The sequence below is a fragment of the Castor canadensis genome, chromosome 9 (genome assembly GCF_047511655.1).
Source record: "Castor canadensis chromosome 9, mCasCan1.hap1v2, whole genome shotgun sequence".
Classification (NCBI taxonomy): Eukaryota; Metazoa; Chordata; class Mammalia; order Rodentia; family Castoridae; genus Castor; species Castor canadensis.
This window is the reverse complement of record NC_133394.1, coordinates 34,412,587-34,440,048: the sequence shown is the minus strand read 5'-3', so window position 1 is coordinate 34,440,048 and position 27,462 is coordinate 34,412,587. Positions and strand designations below refer to the sequence as shown.

Sequence of the window (27,462 nt, the reverse complement as noted above, 5' to 3'; positions counted from 1 at the left end):
TTGGGTTCTGTTTTTGTCTTGCTTATCTAAGCATACTTCTTACTTCTTAAGGAGAGGCTAGTAACTAAACAAACAAACAAGCAAACAAACAACAAAAGGAATCAGCACACGTGCACAAACCTAGCACTCTGTGAAATAAGGGAGTTGGATTTGAATCTTTGGTCAGTAAATTTGTAGTGTTTGACCTATCAGCTTCAGCTTAACAGTGAAACAGAGCAAAGGGATTTATTTCTTTGGTTTGCTTCCACTGAATGTTTTTCCATTCGGGACAGAATGAGTCTTTTTGTGTTCTGTCCTATTTTACTCTTCCTAAAAGTGAGGATGGTGGTGGGGGGCCATGTTAAAGTTAAAGACCATGTTTCTTTAACTTTTTCTGTAGTTCGTGTATCTGTCATTAGGGTTAGTTTCTTAGCGGAAAACTTTTTTTCACTCTAGCTTTGGCTTTACCATCCTGCAATTGAACACTGTAATTTGTGACTTTCCAGAGGGGGCACCTTGGTGGTCAGGTGGAGGAGGCAGGGCACATTCCAAAAGTGAAGTGGTAGGCGTTCAGGACAGAGCACTGATTCAGGAGTGAGTAGGGATGTGGGGTAAAAATTGGCTACTAATTGAAGCCTCACCTGAGGCAATATTCCTTAAACAGAAAGGTGCCTTCCCTAATTAGCTGGCCCAATATGCAATTAACTTAATGACAGCAGACAGATTTAGGAATGCCTTCCATAGTGAGCTAACTAAACAGTAGATGTTACAAGGATATGGCAAATAGCTATTTCCTTGTGCTAAAGGATTTGTAGCTTTGTCCCTTGTATTTGTGGTGGACTTCTTTATCACCTTACCAAGGTAAAGGGTACTCTTCTTTACATCAGGCAAAGTTAAAACTTTTTCCTCTTGTGGATATCTGATTGCAAATCCTGTCCTCCTAAAAACATTATTTGAAACTCTGAAATAAACTATTTTAATAGGTAGTAAAGTTCTCAGGAACTGAAAAACATTGTATTGTCATCATTTGAGTTTCACTGAATAAATCATTTTTTTTTTTGTGAATTGTGGAAAAGCGCTTAGATAACTGTTAGGCTAGAGGTTATGCGTATATTATCAAAACATTTGTATACTATTAGATACCAAGAGGTATATATGTATGTTAAAAACTTTATTATTGCTTTTTAAAAACACCTTCCTCAACTTTTGATAGCATGCTGTTTCCTGCTTTTGAAGTAGGAAAACTATGACAAATGATTTCATCCTGAAATTGCCCTTGAATAGAAAGTTTTGCTATTACAAATGTCACTTTATCCTATTCAAAGAATTTAGCTTCTTTTACTGTTTTATGAAAAAAGAGTGGTTGTAATTTTTCCTCCATTCTTGTACTCTAAATGATATTCTTGGCTTTTTCATCAGTTAAAATTATTGCAGCTATTTATAATTCACATCTTATGTATTTGTTGGTTTTCTAGAAAACATCAGTTATGATTAAAAGTAGCCATGAAACTTCACTTCACATTTTTTCCTGAAGTGTGAAACAGTAATTCTGTAAGTCCACTTCCATGAACTCACTGTGTGGTACTTCCAGAGTTGTGGAGAAAGTATATCCATTATTTCTTTATCGTCTCTTGAAAACATGACAAAATGTTACAGGATGAGAATAGGAAGGAATAATGCCTTTTATGGTCTCAGGTATCTTAATTTTCTGCCCGTGAGCTTTGACATTCACATGAGCAAAGCAGTTACTCTAGTTGAAATCTGGGTACTTTTTCTCCCTTAAATGCCCAGAAACATTTCAAACCATTCCAGACTACTGGGATCATTTGCTCTGATTGCAGATAAGAAAAATAAAATAAACAAACTTGTCCGTGTGGGAACTGGTTCTGCTGTCTCTTGTTGTAACCCTGCAAAGGCTGAATGTCTCCTCAGTATCTTTGAATGGGTCTCATTGTTTATTTATTGTGCTTTTCACAAGTGCCTGTAACTTCACCCTTGTTTTACTAATAGCTTTCTTCTAAAGTGGTTTGACATTTCAGTTAATTTTCAATAGCCTTAATGTTTTTCCTTAAATTGGGCCAGACTAACTGGTCTGTTTAAAATTAGGTGGTTTCATATAAATTGTGGCATATAAAAATATGGAACACCAGATTTTTTGAATTTGTTTTTCTATTTAAAAATGTAAGGTTATGAAAGAAATTTTTCTCTCATATTCCATTAAATAGTTGAATATAGACTATAGAACCTGTCGGACAGTTAGTAGTTGCAAAATTTCAGTTAAAGCTTGTTAGATATGAAATATGTTTTTATTCATTTTGGATATATTTCTGCTTAAAATTCCAACATGAAGATTTAGGAAATTAAGAGTTTTCTTACTTAGATGAGCAAACTCAAGTACTTTACACAGTGATTTGTGTTCAGGTTTTTATTGCCTTAATTTTAATAACCATAAAAAATTTCTTCATCTGTAGAAATGATACTGAAACTGAAACTATATGTTTCAGTATATAAGAAATATTCAGTATAAGAAATGTTGTCCTTATACCAGGAATTAAAATTTACCATCTAAAGACTAGTGTTGACACAGAAATGGATTCATCAAGAAAATCCAGAAACTTGTCCTAGTATATAGTGAAACTTACCAAAATGATAAAACAACATTTCAATTAAATAGGAAAAGCATAGATTATTCATTCAGTAAATATTATGGATGGCTTCTAGCCATGTTTTATACTATACATTAAAAAATCTAAATTTATTAATGGAATAAATAAAACTCAAAGACAATGTAAGTAAAACCTATTAGGAGAAAACATAGGAGACTATTAGAAAAATATCTTGATGGAGGTGTAAACCTGCTGAGAAACTTTAATCCATAAAGCAAACACTAAGAGATTTATTTACATAACAGGTGGAAGATGTTCTCATTTTTAGAAGACACCATAAACCAAACAGGTTAGCAGAAAACATTTGCAACAAATGTGGTAGACAGACAATTAATATGTAAAGAGTACTGTTTGCCTTAGTGAACTTATTTCACTTCTAGAAATCCATCAGAAAATACCAGTAAATAAGCAAGTGTATCTACTGATAACAGGCTGTGTGTTATTAGTATAAGTTTATTGTTAAAAGTTCACTTTTATTAAGTTAAAAAATCAGTAAAAAATTTTGAATCACATTTGGTACATCTAAACTATGGAATCCAGTGCAGGATTGTTAAACACAATTGGACAGCTGGAAAAATATATATGGTAATTTTTTAAATTAACAAAGGAAGTCAAACATAAGTATGTGCATGTAAGTATGGTCATGTATTTTACATTATTTTTGTTAGCAAAAATAATTGTCTTATGTGGTAGATAGATTTATGTTTTTGTATAAATATAGATAAAATATGTGAGGAAGGTTAGTGTGGATGATTGTACAGATGGGGGTTAAAAAAAGTGAGTATTTACATTTATAATTTTGTTAATATCAATAACATTTTAAATAGCTTTTTTCTGTTTTACTGTAAGAAAATGTTATTTTGAAATGAGCAGAATTTCACATTTTATGCACAAATTGTTATTGAACTGAAAGTATATAGGACTAAAGAGTCTGCCATTGTGCCTCAGTCTACTTTTGACATGATCACTCTGGAGACTTTTGGTATTGGGGGTCAAATTCAGGGCCTCACATTTTCTAGGTAAGTGCTCTACCATTTGAACCTTGGCCCTAGTCCTTTTTTCTTTTAGTTCATTTTTAAGATAGGGTTTTGTGTTTTTCTTGGATCAGTCTCAGACTGCGATCCTCCTATCTTGGCCTCCCAAGTAGCTGGGATTACAGGTATGGACCACCATGCCCAACTTGACAACTGATGGAGTCCTGGGTGTACCATCCCTGGAGGTATTGAAATACCAGGTTGATGCCCGTTGATACGTGGAGTGGACAGAGCAAGCTCCTATTCCATCTCTCTGTTCCAAAAATCCAAACATTGTCCTTGGATAGAGGAAGTATCAGTTATTAAACTAATTAGAACAGATAGAACACTTAATCTTCAGCCAAAGGCTGAGAAGTGATTTGGATCCATCATGGTGAAATGTCTATCTGGGTTTTTAAAATGAAGATATGAATTCAGATTGATACAGCCTTGAACAATACTCAAATTACATTAAATGGTCACTTTTAATTTTTGAGTGAGACCTGAATTTGCCTCTGAAGTTTTCTACTTGATTTCTGTGCTTTGTAATTCTGCCATAGAGTGACAAGGGAGGCCGAATTGCCTTAACTCTTTAAAGGTAATGGTTGAGAGCCAGGGACTTTTGTCTTATCATGCTTAGCTATCTTGCTGACATAGGGCCAGTCCCTCTCAAGGCACTGAGACTCATTTTCTCCTTTTCTTAAATGGTAATGAAAATGTTGGAAATATAATAACCTTATATTTTTAGATTATTTGGAATTCTGTTTGTAATTATATAGTAATGACAGTCTTGGACATGTCATGCTCTTTTGTCTACTTAGTAGAAGATGGTGTGACAAACAGTAGAGATCAAGAGTTTGAGTATGCTCTGAAGATAAGCTAACTTAAAGTTTAACCTTGATTTTTTTGGATTATGTAATACTAAGATGGTTATAATAATATATCATTGCATCTTGATCTTCTCATAGTGTTAAAGCCAGAAAAGGACCTTGAAGAAGAGGATACTTCTGCATTTTAAAGATGATCAAACTGAGGTGACTCACTTGTCCATGGTTATACACCTAGTTAATGACTCAGATGGGACTTCATTTCAGCAACATGCCAAGAAGTGTTTCTGGCATAAGCAAATTAATGAATTCATAGTCTTACTTTAAATCTAGGCCTTTTTATATGGCATGTATACATTTTATTTATTTTCCTATTGTCATATCTAACAAATGCTCATAACTCTAAGTAGTCTCTCCAGTAAAATTGCTATCTAAACAAAAAAAAAGAGTACCCTTACTGAAGCTGAGTAACTTTGATCCCATTTTTACTTTTTTATCTTTCAAACTGAACTTTCTTTAGCATCTTCTGTAAACAAGTTAAGTGGATCATGTGTTATGGAAAACAAATAAAAGCACTTCACTTATTTGCACATTTTATTTTAATTGGATATTATCTGGTGGTTTCCTTTGATTTCATGCATGATTTATAAAAATATAAATATTGCTTTAAAAATGAACTTATTATTTGAGGTAAGCACCATTTTAAGTATGTACAAAAGTATGAAATATGGAAGCCATTCTTTAAAAACCCTAGCAGGGTTGCTTTTCCTCAGAGTGAGCATAGTACTTGTATTATTTGGGTCAAAAATGATCAAATTAATTAGGTGATTTATAACACTAATTTCATTGGAAATGTTTGAATAGGGAGGGGCTAATATTTAGGAAGGTTAGTAAATATGTTGATATTTGATAGGATATGAAATGGAGTTTGTAGTTTTAGTAAATCTTGGTTATGCAAAGGCTGTAGTACTGCTTTATATGTCATTACAGTATGTGAATATGTGCATTTGTATAAATGAGACATACTCTTAAAATATATGTGTATATATTAACTTAGAAAAGTTGTATAAATGTGTTTATTGTGTTAGCAGTTGAGATTATTCTACTTGTTTTGAATTATAGTGGATTCTGTTAAGGATGTCTATAATACTTTAAAGGAAAATCTTATGTCTTGTTTCCTAAAGATTGATATGCTTTTACTTTCTTTCGTTCCCTTTTCTTTATCAAAGTATCCATAAATAGTGATAGAAGCAGTCATAGTCTTAATATAAAGATAACTCAGAATTATTCAGATACATTACTTTTGGAAGTGGATAACAGTATAATCTGCATTAACACTTCAGATTATTATTATAACGAAACATTATCTTATGTGTCTTAAAGTGATTTTAAAAATTAATTTAAAAAGTAATGACAGAAATTGTTTTATCAGCTGGGCACTGGTAGCTCATGCCTGTAGTCCCAGCTACTTGTCAAGCTGAGATTTGGAGGATCTTGGTTTGAGGATGGTTCAGACAAACAGATCACTCGACCCTATCTCCAAAATAGCCAGAGCAAAGTGGACTGGAGGTGTGGCTCAAGCAGTTTGCAGGTGCAAAGCCCTGAGTTCGAACCCCCATCCCACCAAAAAAAAAAAATTGTTTCTTTGCTATGGAAACACTAATACCTTTTCCCAAGTAGATTGTCATCACAGTTTATGTTGAGTTGATCTTTGTCCTTTATGTGTCAGGGAAGCCCAAGTCAAGATATGTGACTTTGCCAATCTTTGATCCAAACAGGTTTTCTGACTAATGTTTATATAATGCTGTATTTTGTAATGTTTCTCATGTTTTATAATGCTACGGTGATTCACGTTTCCTGGATACATAGTATTTACAAGGGAAGTTTGACTTGACAGTTTGAAATGTTTAATATGTATTTGTACTAATCTTGCGAGTTTTTATCTGTTAAATAAATTTGGTGATATTTTAGCTTATTTGTCCTAATGACTCAAATTATTTATTTCTCTGAAATACACATAGTGTATTAGCCTATAATTTGTCTATTTACTTTTTCTTACTCCCTAGTAGACTGTTTCTGGTAGGCAGAGACCATTATCCTAGTCAGGCTTGCAAATCCAGTGCCAAGCAATGAGCGGGGTACTCATTTATAACCATTTAGTAAAAGTGTGTTGGAAGAATTCATTATGGGGAGCTGCAAGCCTCTGTAAATACCAATTTTTGATGATATAGGGAAATAGTGTAAATACGGCTTACTGTAGTAATGATTATGACTTGATAAAAATAAATTAGATATTTTGTAGTGAAAATTATAACTGTTGACTCAGCATCACTTACTGATGCTTAGTATATCTTCACTATGGAGGGTTTTTAAGATTAAAAACAGGGAAATGTCTGTCTCATTATTTCAGAATACAGAGAGAAACTGTAAACTCCTGGTATATATTTATTCATCAGTATATTCATATCTATCAGTCTGTCTACCTATCAGTCACCTGCCTACCTACCTACCTACCTACCTGTCTGAAGGTCCTTGCTACAAGTTGTTGAAGATACTGACACCAAGTTATAAGTAACCTCAAAGGTTTATTTGTCTTAGTTTACTTTAAGAGGGAGCCACACTTTGGTTCTGAATGACACTGGGCTGCACCTAGGGTTTATATGAAGGTGCACCTTTCTGAAACCCTCATTGGTTTGTGCTGACGCTAGTATCTGTAAAGGAAATGCAAGAACTTTTAGAAAAGAGAGGAACCTCTATAGTCATTTACTAGAATTGCCTGTCCCTACTGAGAAAGCCCAGAAGGATTTGCCACAAGGCCACACAATTAAATATGAATAGAACTGGTGAATTTAAAGGACTGATTCCCTGATTTTTGGTTCCATTGTTTTCTATCAGTGTGTTTTGTCACTCTTTAAACAGTGGGGAGAAGAGTAAAAACAGCTAAATTACTCAAACAAATGAAGCAATAACAAAAACATTATGGTAAGACTTGAAAAAAAGACAGTAAAACTACCTTTTATGGTTTTATTTAAAAATGGTGAAATCACTACACAGCCTCCTTCAGTGTCTGAGACTTAATATAGGGGTTCCTAATTGCACAGACCAATGTTCCTGCACAGAAGGAAAGGGTGAAAACCCCATAGAAACGTCTGTCATGGTACGTTACATTCAGAATTCTGGGCCAACATCTGGCTACATGTGTGTTACTAGCTTGGGTGGACCCTTTCCTGAGGCTGGTCACCTAGTGGGTTCCTCTTCCTGAAACCTGGGTCAGTGGCCTATCCACCCTCTGCATTGTTAAACTCTGGTTCTGAAGAGACCTTGGGATAGCTTCTGTTACTGTACATGGATCTTTTGATGTTATTTTTGTTAAATAGTGGCCTCCAACTTGATAGCCAGTTCATGACATATATTAAAACTTTCTAGAAGAAAGTCTTTGTTTAAATATATGTTGTTTCAATATATTTAACTTCAAAATATTTCTCTGGTGGTTGGCAGACTTGTGTGTAAAAGGGTTAGCAGTGTTTACTAGGAGTTGTTGTCTGCCTTCAGCTGTAATTTTAAGTCTCCTAACTTTTAATGTGACTTTTTATTTTATCAGTTGTACTCATGTATGAATAAATGTAAATTTTTGCACACCTGTAATAAAAACTTCAGAAAGACTTTCCTTAGTTTTAAAAGAAATTGGGAAACAGAAAGAGTAATTTAGTTGAAGCCATCAGGAAAATAAGCCTGTGATAAAACCATTACACAAAGTGACATAGCCATCAAGACTTTTCTTATTCTTCAGTTTACTTTCTGATCGTTTTTGAAGAGTTTAAAGTAAAGCAAAAAATAGATGAGCTGGTTTATCTCGGAACATGGAATATACTGAAAATAGTTCATTCACCTTGATTTTACTTCTCTTTAGCTTTCTCATATCAAAGGTAGACACTGAGAGTAATGTGGACTATGTTAGTCTCCAGAAGAGTGACAGACTTAAAAACCTTGCATCTATAAAATACCTGAGTTTAGTTGTCTAAACAAATATAATATCTTATAGGTCATGGTAAACATCTTACACTGTAAATGAGACATACTAGAAATTTTAAATGATCTAAAGGTTTCTAGGATCAAAGTCAGGTGAATTTTATCTGAGAAAATGTCTCGTTTTTACAAGGTTGCTAATTCCTAGTAAGTTTAGGAAAGCAGTCATTCTGCTATGCTTCAGTGTATATAAATAATTTTTAAAGATTATATAGTCAGTGTATCTTGGCACATTCTGCTTGAAGGACATGGAATATTTCTTCAAAAATAAAAACAAAACTCTTGCCTGTTTCCAAAAACATTCTTGAGGCCTTGCAGTTGCAAAGAGGTTTAAAGTTCCTAAGTTATTGGCTCTTGTCCATTGAAACAAAAGATCTCTCTTTGTAGTGTTAGACGTGCAAAATACATAATTGTCTTCTCACCATTTCCTTTGTGATTCAGAGCCAGCTCTGAAGAGGACTTATAGAAAGGGATAGAAACATCTTTAAATCGTTACAGTGTTAAATGCCTAAATGGAAAAAGTTATTTATAGATTTGCTAATTTTCTGGTTAAATTTATTAGTGTTGACAGCAACAAGCTATAATTTAAACCCCAAAGAGAAAAGTTTGAAGCAAATGAATAGCAAAAGAATGGACCATTCTCCATTTTGTTTCATTCTGTCTAGACATGATCTTAGATTATGAAATCCTCAATGAGATTTTAAATGAGGGTGTCCAGTTTTCCAAAAGGAAAGTTCAGGAAATGTTATTTAGAATTCCTTAATAGTCTGAGAACATGCATGTAGTAATATTGGAGGATTTCCTTCTTGGTAAGCTTATATACAAGTTAGAATACATATACCTACTGTGATAAAACTATTCCTAATCACTCATAAAGGTGTTTAAGCCTGTTACATGTCTTTTGGACAAGTAGCCTTTTACCTTAAGTAATTGTTGATACTGTAGCTTATCTGTGTATGATGATTGTCTTACTGGCCATTTTGTATTCTGAGACTCTAGGTTATTTCTTAGTGCTTCTAAGGCAAGAGTGGGGATGATTTTGGCAAAGTCCCGAGATATTTTTAGTTTCTACAGCTGGGGTTTGGGGGAATGCTGGTATTGAATGAATAGAGATAAAGTACTACTAAACATCCTACAATGCTTAGGAAAGCCCTACAGCAAAGAATGATTTGGCATGTAATGTTAGTAGTGCCAAGGATGGGACTCTCTTCCTCTCCTCCTTACTGTATGTAATGTGTTTATTTTTCATCATAAATATTTACAAAGCATACTTTTGGAATATATTAGTAGGTATAGCCTTCATTGAAATAAATTATTAAGTTACCTACATATAGGGCAAAAAATTAAAGCATCAGCTTGATTCTTAGATACAACATTTTAATAGTGCAATATACTTCAGAAAACAATAGATTTGATAAAATTTAGTGTGTGTCCTAAAGTTACATATTGCTAGAGCTGGAAAGGGCTTTAAATCTCATCTGAACAGGTAGTTCATAATTGGGTCTTACACTTTTGCCCCTAGCTGGCTTGGGACTGCAATCCTCTTACCTTGTCTTCTGTGTAGTTGGAATTACAGGTATGTATCACCACGCCCAGCCCTGATGAGCTTTAAGCTGTCAAACAGATAAGAGAAATTGATAGTTTGTCAAAAAGCAATAAAACTTATGCTAGTCATGGTGGCTCATGTCTGTAATTCCGTTTACTTGGGAGGTAGGGATTGGGAGGATCTAGATTTGAGGCTTGCCTAGGCAAAAAGAGAGATGTGTTTTAACAAATAAGCTGGGTGTGGTCCCAGCCATGGGTATGGCTGTAGGTAGGAGGATCATGGTTCATGGCCTGCCCTGGGCAAAAATGAAAGCCCCTCCCTGAAAAATAACAAAAAAAGACTGGGGTGTGCCTCAAGTTATAGAGTGCCTGCCTGGCAAGCAGGAGGCACTGAACTGAAACCCCAGTAGCACCAAAAAAAAAAAAAAAAAGTAATGAAACTTAAAGGCTAGAAATAAATAATACTTATGGTCTTTTTTCAAAAATTTGAGTACAAAGCACTCATTTTTAAATTTACTAAACATTTATTGGAGAGTTATATGCTAGCTGTGAGCAAAGGATTGGACACTGTTCTGTGCTCAACAACCTTAGAACCTTTTAGGAAAGAGACAGCTTATACTTGGGATGCTATATGTGTTTTAGAACAGTTAAGTCAGTAAGGCTGGAGATGGGAAGTTGAGGACCATTACAAAGACTGATGATCTCAACCTTCACACTACCAGTGTCTCTTACACATTAATTACTCTGCAGTCTTTATCTGACATTTGCTGTTGTACATATTGGTATTTGCTATTGTAGATATTTATTCAGGTATTTCCCTTCTTTTTGGAAATGTCCTTGAGAACAAGGACACTGTGCCTTATTTCTTTTATTCTCAGTGCCTGTCAGTGCCTGCTAAACATTCTTTAGATCAGTGACTGAATGAATAGTGCATGGATTAATATGTGAATAGTTTGTGAAAAGGTGGAGTTAGGGATGTGTGTTGGTTGAGAGAAGGGCTAGAGGTGGAGAGTACAGGAAGAATTCTGTGGCTTGAACAAAGCATACTGATAAACATGCTGTGCTGCAGAAACAACCTGTGTTACATTTATATATAAAAGGTAATGCATGCAATCCAAGTAGACTTACTAGGTTGCAAGTAACAGGAAACCCAGTTTAGAGCAGAATAAATGACATCACAGAGCAATTCTAACTTTTTCCAAAGAAGAAATGGTCCCTAAGAGAACAGGTGTTAATGAAAGCAAAGCAGAAAGGTGTCTCAATCTATGTAGAACTGATTTACTTGGTATAGAGGCTCATTGCTTTAATTAACTAAATATAAATAGCCCAGTCAAGGCACAAAAATCTTCAGGTCTGGGTTAAACCAGACAATCAAATGATGTAACCACTGCTGGTTATTGTACTTTTTGGGCTTAACTTCCTTCATTTTGTCTTCCAACTTATGATAGCTTTGTTTTTAAGTAGCAAAACAAAGCTCCAAGCCATGCATGCTCACAACACTAAATATGGTGGAGCTTGCCTGGTCCCCTGTCTCTTACATCTGAATGCAATTTTATTTGAATATCTCAAAACCAATCACTGTGTTCAGGGAGTTGGGATATGCTGTTTGACTTTAGTGGGATATGCTGTTTGACTTTAGCCACTGTTTTTTTACCTGTCTCCATGTCCCTCTCCAGATGCTGGAGATGGTGTATAAATTATAACCATACACCAATACCTTCACCCTGGCATATCTTTGTTCTTTGTTTTATTACTCTCCATAATACTTAACTACCTTCTAACATGCCTTACACTTTATTCTGATAGTGGCTGGTCTGTCTCTGTTGAAATGGAAGCTTTAGGAGGGAACATGCTTTTGCCAGTTTTAGACACTCCTCCACCCCCTTTGACCTGCATGTGTTGGGTTTCAGTAAAAATTTGTTGACATGAAGAAAGAACAAAGAGACAGTTCCTTCTTTCTGTTTACATTGTTGTATAGGAGAACATACACTGTGAAAATGAGAAAATGCTAGTTATTAATAAAATGTTAAAATTAAACATAGTCATGGGGACAATTGCTGTAAAAGGTTGGTTTAATTTAGGTGGCAGTTTCACCTTGGTTGTATGGCCATTAACAGGAGAGGCCTAGATTACCATAGAAAATTCCTGGCCTGCACCAGAAAGAATCACGCTGAGTTAGATGACAAAATTATCTTCCTAATGCAAAGTATCCTATGGCTTAATCAAAATAGAACCCAGTTACAACTTTTAGAGAAATCATTGAAACCAAGATTTTAGTTAACTTCTTTTTGTCAGGATTCACAAACTTCTGTTGACTTTTAACTTTATGTCAGTGTTCTTTAAAAACTGTAGGCTACTCGTTGATTTCTGTTTTGCTAGGCACAATGTTGATTAGCCCCATATGGTTGGCACTCTTGATGTCAGGATAGCTTTTTTCCTAATACTTTCTCATATCACTACAGCAACCTCATCTTAGGGTATACAGGCCCGCACTTTAAACCTAATTAGTGTTCAACATAATTGGCAAGGTAATGCATACACAGATGTACACACACATTTCAGATTATATTCTGAATTATGTTATCCATGACTGGCAATAATTGAAAGCTGACACAATACTTAGTGATGTAGCTAAGTTGAGTATATAACAGAATCATGTGATACTCAAATAAGACAAAATCATAGACGTCATTATAGGTTTATATTTGACCAGGAGATAGTTTTTTGTTTTTTTTTTAAATGTAAGGAAAGCTTGAAAATTCACACACACACACACACACACACCAAATTATAAAAAAAGAAAGAGAATGGGTTTTAGGAATCAAAAATATTCATTTTACTCTCTGGGAGATATGTTTAAAGTTTATTTAGGTGCATGCATTTTTTAGATTCTAAAAACTGAAGAAAAAAAAAGATCTTCTAAAAATTTGACCTCAGAGTTGTCTTGATACTAAAATTCCTACTGGACATTTTATTTTATTTTGCTACACTTGGTGTTACATATGGGCACAAACATTTGACAAAGCTATGCCATTCTCTAGGTGATAAAAAAAACTTTACAACTTTTGACTCATTGGCCTGCCTGAGACTTAATCATGAGGAAATAATTCAATTAAGAAAAGGAGCTATATTACAGGAAGTAAGTCGTTGCAGGTTTAGCTACAAAAGGAGAAAGCAATTGGAAGCATCCTAAATAACCAAGTAGGATAATGCAGATCATGCTAGTCTGCCTCACACAGGAGTAATTCCATACTAAGACCGTTTTGTAAGAAGAGAGGGTAGAAACAAGCAAGTGAATAACAACATTAATTTTGTGAAATACTATGAAATTCTAAACAGTCATAACTGTAAAAATGTGGGGTATAGGAGTATTTATGTTAAAATATAATTTGAATATGCAGACTTGAAAACTTAGCAAACCATGATCACAACTCTGAAACTACTGTGCTTTCTGATATGCATAGATAAAGGAAATATGTAGAATACAATGCATATTTTAGATTTGAAGCTATTGTAAATTTTATTTTATAAGCATATTTTCATGTAGCTATATCTTTTTGAGAAAATTGGGTTGGCATTATATTTACAATTGGTTTATAAAAGGTAGACCAATGTCCTTTTTCTTTTTTTTAAATTGAAGCCACCAAGAAAAGCTGAATTTCTTTTTTCTTCTGCACAGTTGGGGAGTGATAGATACTGTTAGTGCACCCTCATATTCAGGATTTCCATTATGCAGACAAGTCAGGAGGAAATGCCTCAAGTCAAAAGGAGCAGGATGAAGGAACAGAAGGCACTGTATTGCATGTGTATGTGATTGTGTGTGTGCTCTTTCTAATGAGGTAAAACGTTGCCTTAGCTTGGATTGTTTCTATCCTCAGAACAGCATATAAACATTTTTTTTTTCTGGGAAAAAAGCTAAAATATTTAGATAGCTGCTTCCTTTATTTTTTTTTAAATATACAGATAATATTTTACTACTTCACAGACATCATCATGCCTTTATAACTAACACACTTATTTCTGCTTTTGGTAGCACTATTTTGATATCAATCCTTTTCTTCCTTTTAAAATCATTATAGTCTTTGAATTTGTTTGAACCTAGGGTCCCTGAAAATTGAAATGAGTGAGAAGTAGTTATTTATAAGTTAATTTTCCATTGTATTTGTAGTGACGACCTTGCAGCTTTTTGTGAGTATCTGCTATTTTGCTTCAGGAAATAAATTGCACCACGTGTAAGCTAAGACTTGTAAAAAGTAGAAGAGTAAAAGTCCTTCATCTGTGACTTTACAGCACCAGATAACAACTCACTTTGGTTTTTTAGCCAGACAACAGGCTAAGTGATCTATTAATTTAACCGATTAATTTAACAGTGAAAGTTAATACTGTAACTTCTTGAGATGCATAGCCTTAAAATTCTATCAAGAGGTGAGGGCAGTCTAAACCCTTGGTCTGACAGTGAGCTTTGCCTTCTCTGGATTCCTTAGCCTCCTGTTTTTACAGCAGATTCTACTTTGGTTGTTGGAATGACTTTAAGCTGCCAGGGCAAAGGGCTTTCTTGAAGGTGACAGTCTCCTTGACCTGTCTGACTTCCACAGTTGGAGCAAAGGAGGGAGTGACTGTATAATGCAGCAGGAATTGGGCTGTTGAAAACTTTGTTTGCATTTGCATTTTTTGAGTTTGCATAGAATTTAGTTAACAGCCTTTATTGCAGTATAACTTTACAGTTTGACTTTGGACAAACATACTGAAAACTCATTTGGGCACTTTTCCCACATAAATTGAAAAAAAGGGGGGGTGTTTAATAGAAAACTAGCTGATATGTTTCTTTTTTTATGTGATGTGATCCATATGTTTTGGATCCATATGTTTTGGATCACAGCAAAATAGTTTTGTATATGTGCCAATTGAGATGATGAGCATCTCTCCTGCTCTGGATGCTGAATGATGGTGGGTCCTTAAAGCAGAGGGTGCAGACAGGGTGCATTTGAATAAGAGCAGAACACGGGCCTTTGGGGCACTGGAACATCACACTTCCACACTGAGAGTTGGACTGCATATATAAAAATAAAGTGCTTTGCCACTGTTTTTATCGGAGGTTTGTGCTTTCATGCTGAATATTTTTAAAACAACTCTGTCAAGAAGAAAATGTTAGCCTCAGTTCTTTTCTAAAGGCTCTTCTTATCTCTGTTTTTTCTGTTGGTGCAGTACTTGATATATACATTAAAAGGTTAAAAGTATATAAAAAAGAGTGTGACTTTTTCAGTTGTGTCTCTAATGCTTCAAGTATGTTTAAAAGTAATCCAAATTGTAAAGCTAGTGGCTACTTCAGAGACTTAAAACACTGTTAAAATAGGATAAATTAGCTAAGAGATTTCTGCTAGTGGCTACTTTCTTTGCTGACAGTTACTAGGTTTGAGTAATTAAATGTGAATTTTTAATCCCTAAACAGTAAATGTTTCATAAACAGAGCCTTAAGTACTGATTTCTTTTCTCTTATTTTAAAAGCTATGTTAATATTATACACACCCACTTTTTCCTGTTGTATGACCTTAAACCCGCTGGAAAAAATATACATGTTTTCTGCTAGGAAAAAAGTTAATGATGACTTTTAAAAGCCTGAAGGTTCAAGTCCCAGCTGTCGAAAACTGATCTGGGCTGCTGCTGCTGCTAATGCACTCTCCTGTGAGAGGCTGAACGCTGTCACAGGTGACAGCTGACCCACTTTCTCAGACCTTGTTAAAGGACTATGTTCCTTTTGTAGGTCTTCATATTCTCTGGTGATGACTTGTCATGACCAGCAGGGCTGCTGAAATTGAATCTCTTACACTTAATTTTTTAAAGCTTTTGTGTAACTACACAGTTTTGACCTAATGATTAAAATGAACCTTTGGCAAAATTCAGATGCTTATATTAGCCTATACTACTATTTAGAGTTGCATATTGATTATAGAGTCCTTTGAACTGTATAAGAAAGCTTCTTGCTTTTTAACCAGAATTTAAATTTTAATAAAATAATTCCATAACTTCTATTTGTAAGATGGCATGATTTTTCTGCCTTCTTGGTAACATTCCAGTGTAGTAAATCTTCCCATGTGCAAAACTTAATGACCTAAATAATTTGTGATCGCCTCCATGGTACATGCTAGTATTTTAAAGGAGTCAGGTGTCTGAGCAAAAGGCATTCCAAAATTATGGTTGGCATTTGTGTTTATTGGCCTTGAAATATATTCATTGGCTTTAACACATTTTATCTAGAGAACACATGCTTTCACAGCACAGTTTAGGTATTGGAGATTATGCTGTTTTGCTTCTTTGTTGTGTAAATTATTGGCCAAAGCTTTTGTGGAAAGACTGTAGGTTCTTGGTCTGCACTCAGGTCTGTCTCTGAGCCTGCTTTGGGATGATTCACACTAGCACTGATTAATGGTGTGATTCAGAGCAGCAGCCACTCTTAGGATCAGGCCCTCCCCTTACTGACTTTGAGTCATGCTTCACCATCTTGGGAGATGTGTTTCCCTAAGATAGCAATGGCCAACACCCATGTATGTTAGGAAGCTCTGTGACACACACATATATGTATGGAGAGAAACACTCTGGTGTTTGAAAGGGAAGGGAAAAGGAAATAGTCTTGGTTACCTTTCTGAAGTGTGTATCTTTGTTTCAGAAAGTTTGGAACACTGGTTTGTGTACTGTCATAAAGGCAGGGAAAAGTGTTTGCTTGTTTATATGTAAGAAGGATTACCACACAAAGAGATGGGTATACAATGACTTGATAAATGCAAGGGTTATAGCTATTATACTCCATTTATTTATAAACTAGTTATATTAGATGCAAATCTATGTGGGGAAAAAGTTTGCGTAATTTATGTTTAGTGGAAGGGGTAAAGGTTGGGAAGTCATAAGCTCCTCATACTTGCCAACATTTGACTTGAAGAAAGTGATTAAATATAAGACTAGTTTAAAAAAGTAACCATTTATGTAAAAATTACTATTGCATGGATTTTTAATTCTATATTTACCTGAAAGAAGCTTGCAGATTCTCTGTGCTCAGTGTACAGATTTCACCATAATTAGGTGTGAGACATTGAGTATAGGAATAATGTCAGAATCCTTTGTGTCCTGTCAGTGTTTGTATACATGGTTTCTTTTTTTCTGGGTACGAATAACATTGCTTTATGAAACTGCTGAAAGAACTTGGTTTAGCAAGTTTAGATCTATTGATGAACAGGTGTGATATATTAATCCACATATTTTAAATGTTTGGTTACTGTTTGTTTAAAACTAACTGAATAAAAACTTCTCTAGCTATCCAGATTCCAGTCTGCTGATGACTAATCGTGTGGAAGGTATGAACATAAAGGTTCTGTGAAAAATAAAAATTACAATGAAAAATGTATTTGCTCCCTGATTCAAAAGTAGAGAATGTTTTCTGAGCCTTTTAGATATGGGGAGCTATCGACATTGAACACAGTGGTAACTATGGCAAATGTACCTTGCACAATAAATGGGAAAAGAGATGGTGGTGGGGAGTAGAAAGGAGTCTGTGTAGTAACAGTTGGTGAGTAAATAAGTATTTAAACTTCATGCCTTGTTACTTGTGTAACCATGAAATTTGCAGTGTTATGCTGTATATTACATTTTAGTTGGTGTCCTGTTTATCTTGTGTTAAGTAGCCTATTAAACCAAATTTAAGTGCTACTGAGGAACAAAGGCTAGATATAAGCTTTCTGGTTCTTAATACCTTCATGTGCAAAAACCCCAGGAAATTGAATTAGATATTTGCTAAGGCTTTTTCCAAGATTTTAAATTCTATGATTTTGTGACCCAGGAGGAGTCCAGGATTGATATGACTAAGTTTTTAAGTTATAAGTATATTGTCTCCAGGATTCAAAACCTTGAGGGTGTCAGGAATGCTGTACAAGATTTCCAAGAAGTTACCACTGCACCTCCTTTTTAAGAGTCTTAGAGATATAAATATAAAACAAAACAAAAATATACTCACAAAACAGCAGTTTAAGAAAAGACAAAGTTTGTTAAAGGAGTTTGGGGAAGTGTTGTGCATTAGAATTTTTTGAGATGGTGGTAACTTTTTGTCACTCTGCACTGTCCAGCATGGAGGCTGTCAGCGATCTGTGACTCTGAGTGCTTGAAATGTGGCTGCCCAATTAAGGAACTGGGTTTCAAGTTTTACTTAGTTTCAACCAATTTATATTTGGAGTTATTAGTATTTAAAGGAATCAGGGGAGTACCCAAGCTACTGATTTTTGGAAGGATAGAAAGGTGGGAGAATGAGCAGTCCAGGACTGCTTTGGGGTCTTTGGAAGCAAGATGGGGGACTCTTTAGAGTTGCTGTGACCATAACTGAGATATTAGTGACACCTAGCCTGAGTCCATCAGATCTAAATGTTAACTTCCAGGGAGAGAAAATCTTTCATCTTTGCATCAGTCAACTGTAGGTTGAGTGGCAGAATTATCATGTACATGTATGTTGCTGATGACAGGGAAAAAGGATATGTAACCCATGCAGCAGACTCGAGAGTGTCCACCACATCACTTAAAGGAAATCATTTCTTCCTGCAAGAACTAATTTTTACATTTAAAATAGTCTTATTTGTTAATTTACTTGTATTGCTTATCTTTTTTATTGCAATTGTAAAATCTCTATGTTAAGTAGATGTTCCTTAACCTAGGTGGTTATAGCATTGTGTAGAAGGAAATCATAGAACATTACAGCTAAAAGCAACACTATTAGCCAATGTTCTCTTTTTATAGATGAGGAAACCAGTGCTTAGTTACTGTACTAATTCTAGTCACAAAATGAGTTGCCACATTAGGGACACATGCTTGCTTTCATCTAACCTATCATATTGACCATCTAAATGTTAAAACAAGTGCTTGAAAAAAAATCCTTTTGAAATTTGAATCTTTCCTGTAAATTGCTATTTTTTGTAAAATGATAATGCTAAAATTTTGTGAGAATTCTCAGTAGTGTAGGTTTTGATTCTTAAGGGCTTTTGTTTTTTATTTTATTTTTTGGTTCTGTTTGGTTTTTAAAAATTTTAAAGCATGAGAGCTTTGATTGAGAATGTGATATTTATATCATATGATCACAGAGAATTGTCTTTTCTTGTTTACTATATTTGAACCAAATCATACTTGGTAGATCAGTAAAGGACAAGTAGGAAAGCAAGGCATTCACTTACAATGAACACTGATTTTATTACAGTTATATTTCACATTAGAGTTTGATTAACTGTTTAAAAGTCCACATTAAATGTGTTGAAGACATTCTGGGAACAGGTTGTTCTCTTTCTCCATCAGCCATGTTTCTGTGGTGTGACATGGGTTGGAGCCTTGCTTTGATCTCTGACACGCAGCAGGATCAGGAAGGGAAACTTGCTAATGTGTTAAGTACCTTACGTGCATTATGTTAAGTTAATTCTAACTGTGGTCTTTGGACAGATAATGACAATAAAGTTAGTAAGAGTACAAAATCAACAAGGGAAGACAAGACACCAGAGAAAAGAGAATGAAGGAGAATCCAGAGTGACTGTGAGTCAGAAACAGGCTTTCCATGGGAGGGCAGGACCAGAAGCCCTGAGATTAAACAAATCACAGAGAATATGCTGTATACTCTCCCTTTGGAAAAGGGTATGGGCAACTCAGGGCCTGATTTTTCAAGTCTTTATGCCACTTTTTGAGAAGAATTCTAGACCCATGCCTTACAGAATTAACCCTCACTTGAGTTTTGGTGAGGGCCGTCCTTCACATGTGTGCCATCCTAATCCTCTCACCACTTGTCTGGATTCCACAGATAAACTGCTGCCTCTTCTGTTGCCATCAAGCTTTGGCTGTAGTTGCCACCAGGTGGGTGTGAAGTGGTTATCGGAGTTTAAGCTGTTAGAAACACTCCCACTCAAAATTGGTTTTAGTGGTTAAGCCAGATTTAAATGGCTTTTGTTAGTGGATTATCTCTGCTCAAATAGAGTAACTGCAAGACATTTTAAAATTTGGCACAAATGAGAAGATAATAATATATCCTTATTGTCTAGACTAGATCTTCTCAGGAGAAAATATTGGATGGGGGGATATCAAAGTTAAATAACAATTTTCCTAGACATAGGAAGTCCTGTGAATGTCTACATAGGCTCTCTGGGTTATAATTGAATGTGTGTTGAAGGCAAATCTTCTGTTTGCCTCCCTGGGGTATTGTCATTTGGAAAGAAAGACCCTTAATAACTATCAGGCCTGGCTTTGTTATGTAAAGGTAAGCATCTTCATTGATTTCATGAAGATTATAAAATTAAAATGAAATTATGAAAGGATGGTGAAAGGAATTTTAAGTGGTAGTTTATTTTCTTACCTGTGTTAGATTCTGTATGTTTCACTACATGTATGTTGGATCCTGAATGTTTTATTATATAGCTACATTTGATTAATTTTTTGGCAGCAGTGGAGCTTAAACTCAGGGCTTTGTGCTTCCTAGTCAGGAACTCTAGAACTTAAACCATGCCTGCAGTCATATTTGACTAATTTAAAAATCAATTGTGCCATTGCCTACATTAAGAATTTCAGAAATTTATGGCAAGTTTTTTCTCCTCATTTATAACTCATCTAATTTCATTAAAAAAAATAAACCATATTATCCTATAATCCACACATAGACAATTTCACGTAGAAACACTTCATTAGATCTTACCCCCTCTTACCTGTTAAAGAGCATTGCCCCAGGATCCTCTTCCTGCATTATCATTTCTCCTTATGTCTTAAAATAACCCTTTTCTGAGCCCACCTCTTACCCAGGTACTCCGCATCACTCTTTAGAGGAAGATTCTTTAAAAGAGTTGTTTACGTTCACTGTCTTTAATTCTCCTATTCTCTCTTGGGCCCTCAAAGCACTTTCTTCATTTTCTACTTCAGAACTTGAACCTGTTAAGGTCTCCAGTAACCTCCATGTGGAAAGGTCCACTTGTGGGCCTGTCAGGCTTGACTTAGCTGCCACACTTAATACAGTTGATCACATTATTTTACTGGGAACGCTTTCTTCCCTGGAGTACTAAAAATTCGTTCTCTGTTTTCCCTCTGCTTTATAGGTCATTCTCTCTGCATCATTTTTTTCTTATTTTGATTTCATTTCTCCACCCTCTCACTATTGAAATTCCCCTTTTCTGTACATTGCCCTCCTGGAGTGATCTCATCCATTTTCATATCACATATACACTGATGGTTTGCAATTTTTGTCTGTGGTTTGAATTTTTACTTAGAGCTACTATTTTCTTAGTTATGAATACCTACTTGATACCCCTACTTGTCCAAGTTCTCCACACTCAAACTCCTGCTTCCCCATGTTCCTTCTGACCAGCAACACTGGCTTTCTTGAGATTCCTCAACATGGAAAACATGCTCCAGCTGAAGGCCTTTGCATCTGTGCTAACAATGCCTGCCACACTTTACTCTTCTTCCAGGTACCTGGATGGCATGTGTCTCAGATACCACTCTCAACCCACCCACATTCTTAATTTTCTTTCTAATGCTAATTTGATATGCAGTATGTCTGTTGTCTGCATTCCAAGAATATATACTCTAAAAAGCGAGTGATTTTTGTCCATTTTGTACATCAGTGTAATCTCAGTTCCTAGAATCAGTGCCTGGTGTGAAGTAGGTGCTCAATGCATATACATTGAGTGAAAGCCAACATGAATGTTATTACCATGATGACGTTCTACTTTAATTCAGTTCCAGGAGCTAGACATCTGAGAGAGCTTCATTCAGTTTCTCCTTTGAGGCTTCCCTTTCAATTACTTCTTTTGGAGAAATAGCAGCCCTTGTTGTGTAGAGGGAAATTTCCATTGTGTGCCTTTTACTTCTGCAGCTGTCTCTCAGAAAATTGCTTATCCTGGCTTCTTGGAATGAGTTTCTCCTCTGAACTTATCTTGGCTCTTCTCTCCTCCAGCTTGGCTTCTGTTCACCAGGCTTAGTTCTGCTTCCTGACCTCACGGAGCTTGCCCTTTTTATAGTAAAAAGCTTATGGTGATATCATTGTCTCAGCTGGTTTCAATCAGGTTGCTCAGTGGAAGCTGGTGGATGATTCTGCAAGTTATGTTTTGCCTGGCTAGACTTTTTCTAACACAAAACAACATGCTATGTACAGCATTAATCATTTAGCAGTTACTGCAAGCATGCCACAAGCTTGCTTTTCTTCACTCTTCACGGATGCAGACTCTGACAGATTGTTGGCCACTCCTGGAAGTACAAGCCAGATACCTGATTCTGGTCACCCCTTTACTGAGTCTTACTCTGCTATTACCCATTTAGATCTTCCTAAAGCTTCTCTGTTGCCTGTTGTTTCATTCTGCCTTCTAAATGTCATTCCCCAGATCCTTAATTAAGCTACCTACTACTCATTTCCCACCTTGAAACTCTGCTTTACTCTTACTCTGCCATCCATTTATTTGCTCCTGTAACTATTTTTTTGGCTGCAGAATCCTTGTTGTTAAAGCTTTGGTAGCCTATGGCATGAAGTGGGTAGGTTGTTCCAGTTCATGGGTAGGTGTTTAAAGTATGATAGGAGATTTTAGATGGCAGGGAATAGTGGAGGACGGGATGGTTATGACCAGAATGACTATAACTTATTGTCTAAACCAGGAAGCTTTGAAGATGAAAATATGATAGGCGTAGACTGGTGCTGCCTATGACTTGCTAACATGTGTCAGAATTACGGGTTGGTTTTCAGGTTCCGTATTTTCTCAGGACCCAATGAAGCTGGTTTTCTGCCTGTGCGATACATGATTCCAGAGTGAGAGACTTAGGATACTGTCACAGTTTAAGAGCCCTGTGCAGGGCACTGAGGCTCACTTTGGGCAGTGAATGGACCTAATAATTAGAGAGAGGCAGAATATGAAATGATGAGGTAATGGTGGACGACTGACAAATGATAGGAAAATTAATAGCAAAATCATCTTTTTAATTTTTAAAATTTTACATATTTATGAGGTAATGTGTAATAATTCAATGCATGTATGTAATATGTGATAATCAAATCAGGGTAATTATAAAATCTTTAGGTAAAACAAAATGTAATGAAAACATGCTTACTTTATTATAAGGTTATAATTAAAAATATATAAGATTAAGGTTAAATGTATTTCAAAACATTGAATTTTATGATCATAGTTAAAACTGTTCTTAACTTTTTGGCTTCTATTATTATTCACTTTTTAATGTTTTCTGCTACAATTAAGAAGTGAATCTCTTTTCATGTAAAATACAAGGATATTTTTGTGTGTATGTGTGCAGTTCTAGGGTTTGAACTCAGGGCCTTACACTTGCTAGTCAGGTACTGGATCACTTGAGCCATTGCCCAGCCCTCTTCTGATAGTGTCTTGTGTGTTTTCTTAGAGTTGACCTCAGACTGGGATCCTCCTACTCATTCCTCCTGGGTAACTGGGATTATTGGTAAGAATCACCATGTTCGGGTTTTGTTGTTGAGATGGGGGAGGGTCTTGTGAAGTTTTTGTGTGGGCTGGCTTCAAACAGCAATCCTTCTGATCTCTGCCTCCTGAGTAACTAGGATTATAGGCTTGTGTTACCATGCCTGCCCAGAAAAATTCATACATTACCTTGGGGAAAATGTCTGGATATATGTCAGATTTAAGAAAAATCAAGGTGATCCTAGGAAGATTAGGAAGGTGACTTGTAAGAGTATAATACAATCACTTTCTTAGTGTAATGATTCATCACTATGATTTTCATGGAGATTTCTGTGCCTTGTGAATCAATGGTAGAGACTAAGTTTGAACATTCCTGAACCACTGGCAAGTGGAAATTGGGGACCTTGTTTGGCGCTAACTTATTAATTTTCTCCTAGTGGTACTGACTAGACATTTTTGATTTGATTAGCTGAGAGTTGCCATTAGAACACAGTATTTACCAGTCCAATTAATTTTTAGTGAGCATTTTTTTTTTGCAAGGCTGTGGTAATTTCCTCATTAAAAAATGACGACTGATTTCACTTATTTGTTTTATCTCAGAGGAATTGTATGCATGTGTCAACTAAATGCACACCCACTTTATCACAGATAATGGATAGGTCCAGACAAGAGCCAGTAGAAACTCTTTCATCCCAAGATGCCTAAATATTAATAATTAAATACAAATGAGAGTACCCTCAAATTAGAACATTTTCAATAAATAAGATGCTAGCTTTGTCATTAAAAAAAGTTATGCTCCTTAATATATACATAAGTGAGTTAGAAACTTAGGTTCTTGCAGAAACCTGCATATGAATATTTATAGCAACTTTATTTATAATTGACAAATGTAGAAGTAAACAAGATGTCCTTCATAAATTAAAGGATGAACAAACTGGTGTATTCACACGATGAAATATTAGCAGATATTAAAAAAACTGAGCTTTCATGCCATTTACAGAAATGGGAAAAATTTAAATGGAAGAAGTGAATCTGAAAAGGCTACATGGTGTATGGGTCTAACTGTATGGCAAGGAAAAGCTGTGGTAACAGTAAAAAGATCAGCGCTTCCCATGGAAGGGTTATCAGATAGTGGGGGAGGGGAGATCTGAAGAGCAGGAAGAGTAAGTAGTATAGGGAGTTTTGAAGGCAGAGAAACTTCTGTATTGTAAAGGTAATGGCAGATAGATGTCTTTATGCTTTCATCAAAATCTATAGCATGTACAACAAAGAATAAGCCCCAGTGAAAACTAAAGACTTTAGTTAACAGTAATGTATTCATAGTGACTCACTAATAACAACAAATGTACAGCACACTCATGCAGGATATTAATTCCAGGGGGAACTGTGGGGGATAGGGAGTGCATAGGAACTCTTTACTGTATTCAACTTTGCTGTAAATTAAAATTTTTACATATATAAAATCCCATAAGGGCAAGCCCTATTTCCTGGTGTGTAGTAGGCATCTGATGAGCCTGATGTTGCTACCATATAAATAATAAATTCACAAATGTGGGGAATAAATTAATAAAAAAATAGAAAACAATGTAATACTGAAAATAAGGTTCAGTGAAAATGAGAAGGCAGAAAAGGAATTTAAATTAAAGATAGAAACTTTTAAAATGTTTACTCTTCAGAAAAACAAAAGAGGCTAAGGCCCCACTAACTAGCTCCTTCAAGGGCAGGCCCCCAACAGCCTGAAATCCCCACCTTTAAAGGCTCCACCATCATGAGGTGATTAGTTTTACTGTACTATGCACATCTGTCATCATGCTGTTTTGCTACAGGTCTAAAGCAATGGTGCCAATTGGTCATGAACTGAAACTCAACAAAACTGAGCTAAAAGAAACCTTTTTCTTTGTAAGTAGATTTGTCTCAGGTACTTGCTACAGTAGTGGAAAAGTGATATACCAACCATGTTTCTTCAGGATTGGACACTGAGAAGTTAATAATGTTCTTTAGATGACTAGAAAAAGAGCAAGGCTCTGTAAGAGCAGATAGGCAAAAAACTCACCTGCATCCCTGAGGAGTCCGGAAAGGTGTCCTATAGAAGTGACTGGGGAACCAAACCTGAGGGATAAGTGGTTAGCCAAATGTGGAGGTGGTGAGAGGTGGCCTTTGTAGAAAGGAAAGGAATAGCTTATATAGAAGCCTGAAGTAAAGCTGAGGAGAGGTTGGAGAACAGGAAGATATTCTTTGTGGCTAGAATATGCACCATTAAGTGGGAGAGTTATAAGGACATAATGAGGCTAATTAGGAAACAGGGTCAGATATGGGCCTTCAGGTCATGATAAATTAGCCTTGGAACCTAACCCCTGAAAATGATTGTTTTATTTTCAAACTACTGAATATCTCATGGTTAAGAAATTAAAATTAATAATTATTATTAATTATTGCTCATTAAGTGTTACTGTTCACACATTTTATCTCATATAAATTGTTCTATTTAAAAGGCTAAGATTATAATAAAATATTTAATAAATTTGTAATAATCTAAATGAAATTTCACTTTACCTTGATTATTGGTATTTTGTGAAATGAAACATTAAATGAATTATATTGTGTAGATTTTTGGGAGTTTTTGTTGTTTTGTTTTTTGTTTTTGGATATTGAACTTAGGCCCTTGAAGATGGGAGGGGACTGCTCTACAATGGATCCACACCCCCCTTTACTATAGGAGTTTAAATTTTACTAATGTGGACAATATGTATTGTATGAAGTATTCTTTTTATAGAATTCGTGATTTTCATGCCATAAAACAGTACACTGACGATAAAAGGAAAAAATAAATATTTGTGAACTCTGACAGAATCTCATTTCTAAAGAAGAAATTGGAAAGTCAGAATGTGGTATGCTTTATACATAAATATTTTGCCCTAAATCAGTAAATAATTAAATCTTTGATCTGGTTAATTGAAATAAAATAATTGAAGATTTGTTAATTTTAGAAATTAGAAAATAATAGCTGGATGTCCTCCAATATTAATTGAGCAAAGATTACAAGTGAGGCTTGAGTATTTTTGCCCATCTGTCTTGTTCTAATTTCATTTAAACTATGCTGTTTAAAGAGCTATTCTGTAATTTCTTTATATAAGGTTTATGTAAAATTTCTAATATATTTACTTAAAAAGTAATTTTAATAGCCAATGATTCCTCATCCAGGATGTTTTCTTGTTTTATTTTAAATTTTGTCTGAAGTATTGGCAGATGGTATCATGCTCATTCATTTTTCTGAAGCAGTTTTCACATTCCATTCCTTCATTCTTTCTGACCCTAGAAATTTTGCATATGTTGATGCATATTTTTCAAAAGAGGCTAAATAAAATGATTCATGCTAGGGATTTAGCTTCTTAAATGTGAGCTGTCTTAACAACTCATTTTGATTATTTTTTTTCCTACAAAACAGAATCTGATAGTGAAGAAATTAAGTTAATGTTTTCATTTAAGAACAATAGAAACCCTTATGCAGGAGTTTGGAAATTACAAAGATTTTTGATTTAGAAAATAATATATAACAATGTATATTTTTAAAACATTAATGGCTGGCTTAAGTGATAGAGTACCTGCTAGTTAGTGTGAAGCCCTGACTTCAAACCTTAGTACTATAAAAAAACAAACATACAAACAGAAGCGAAACAAAGCATTAAAAAAGTGAAAAAGAGTGCCTGTGGCTCATACTTGTAATTCTAGCTACTTTACTTTCAGGTGTGCTATCACTTGAGCCAGACATTAAATTTATATGTTTTAAAAATATACATTGGGATGCTGAAATAAGAAGGACATTGGTTCCAGGCCAATCCAGGCAAAAAGTTTGGTGAGATTCCATCCCAACCAATAGCTGGATGCTATGGCACATGCCTGTTGTCCTAGGATACGGCAGTAAGTGTAAAATAGGACATTCGCAGTATAGGTCAGCCTGGGCAAAAAGCAAGACCTT

At 35.2% G+C, this 27,462-nt stretch overlaps 1 protein-coding gene and 1 non-coding gene across 4 annotated transcripts in view; one reads left to right on the top strand and one right to left on the bottom strand.

Annotated features, from left to right (window-relative positions):
- Positions 1-27,462, top strand: part of Ppp3ca (protein phosphatase 3 catalytic subunit alpha) — a 314,520-nt gene that overhangs the window by 36,215 nt on the left and 250,843 nt on the right. The window lies entirely within an intron of this gene.
- LOC141411084 (U2 spliceosomal RNA) lies at positions 3,843-4,038 on the bottom strand. The gene has a single exon (XR_012435939.1). It is a non-coding gene; the product is annotated as a U2 spliceosomal RNA (small nuclear RNA).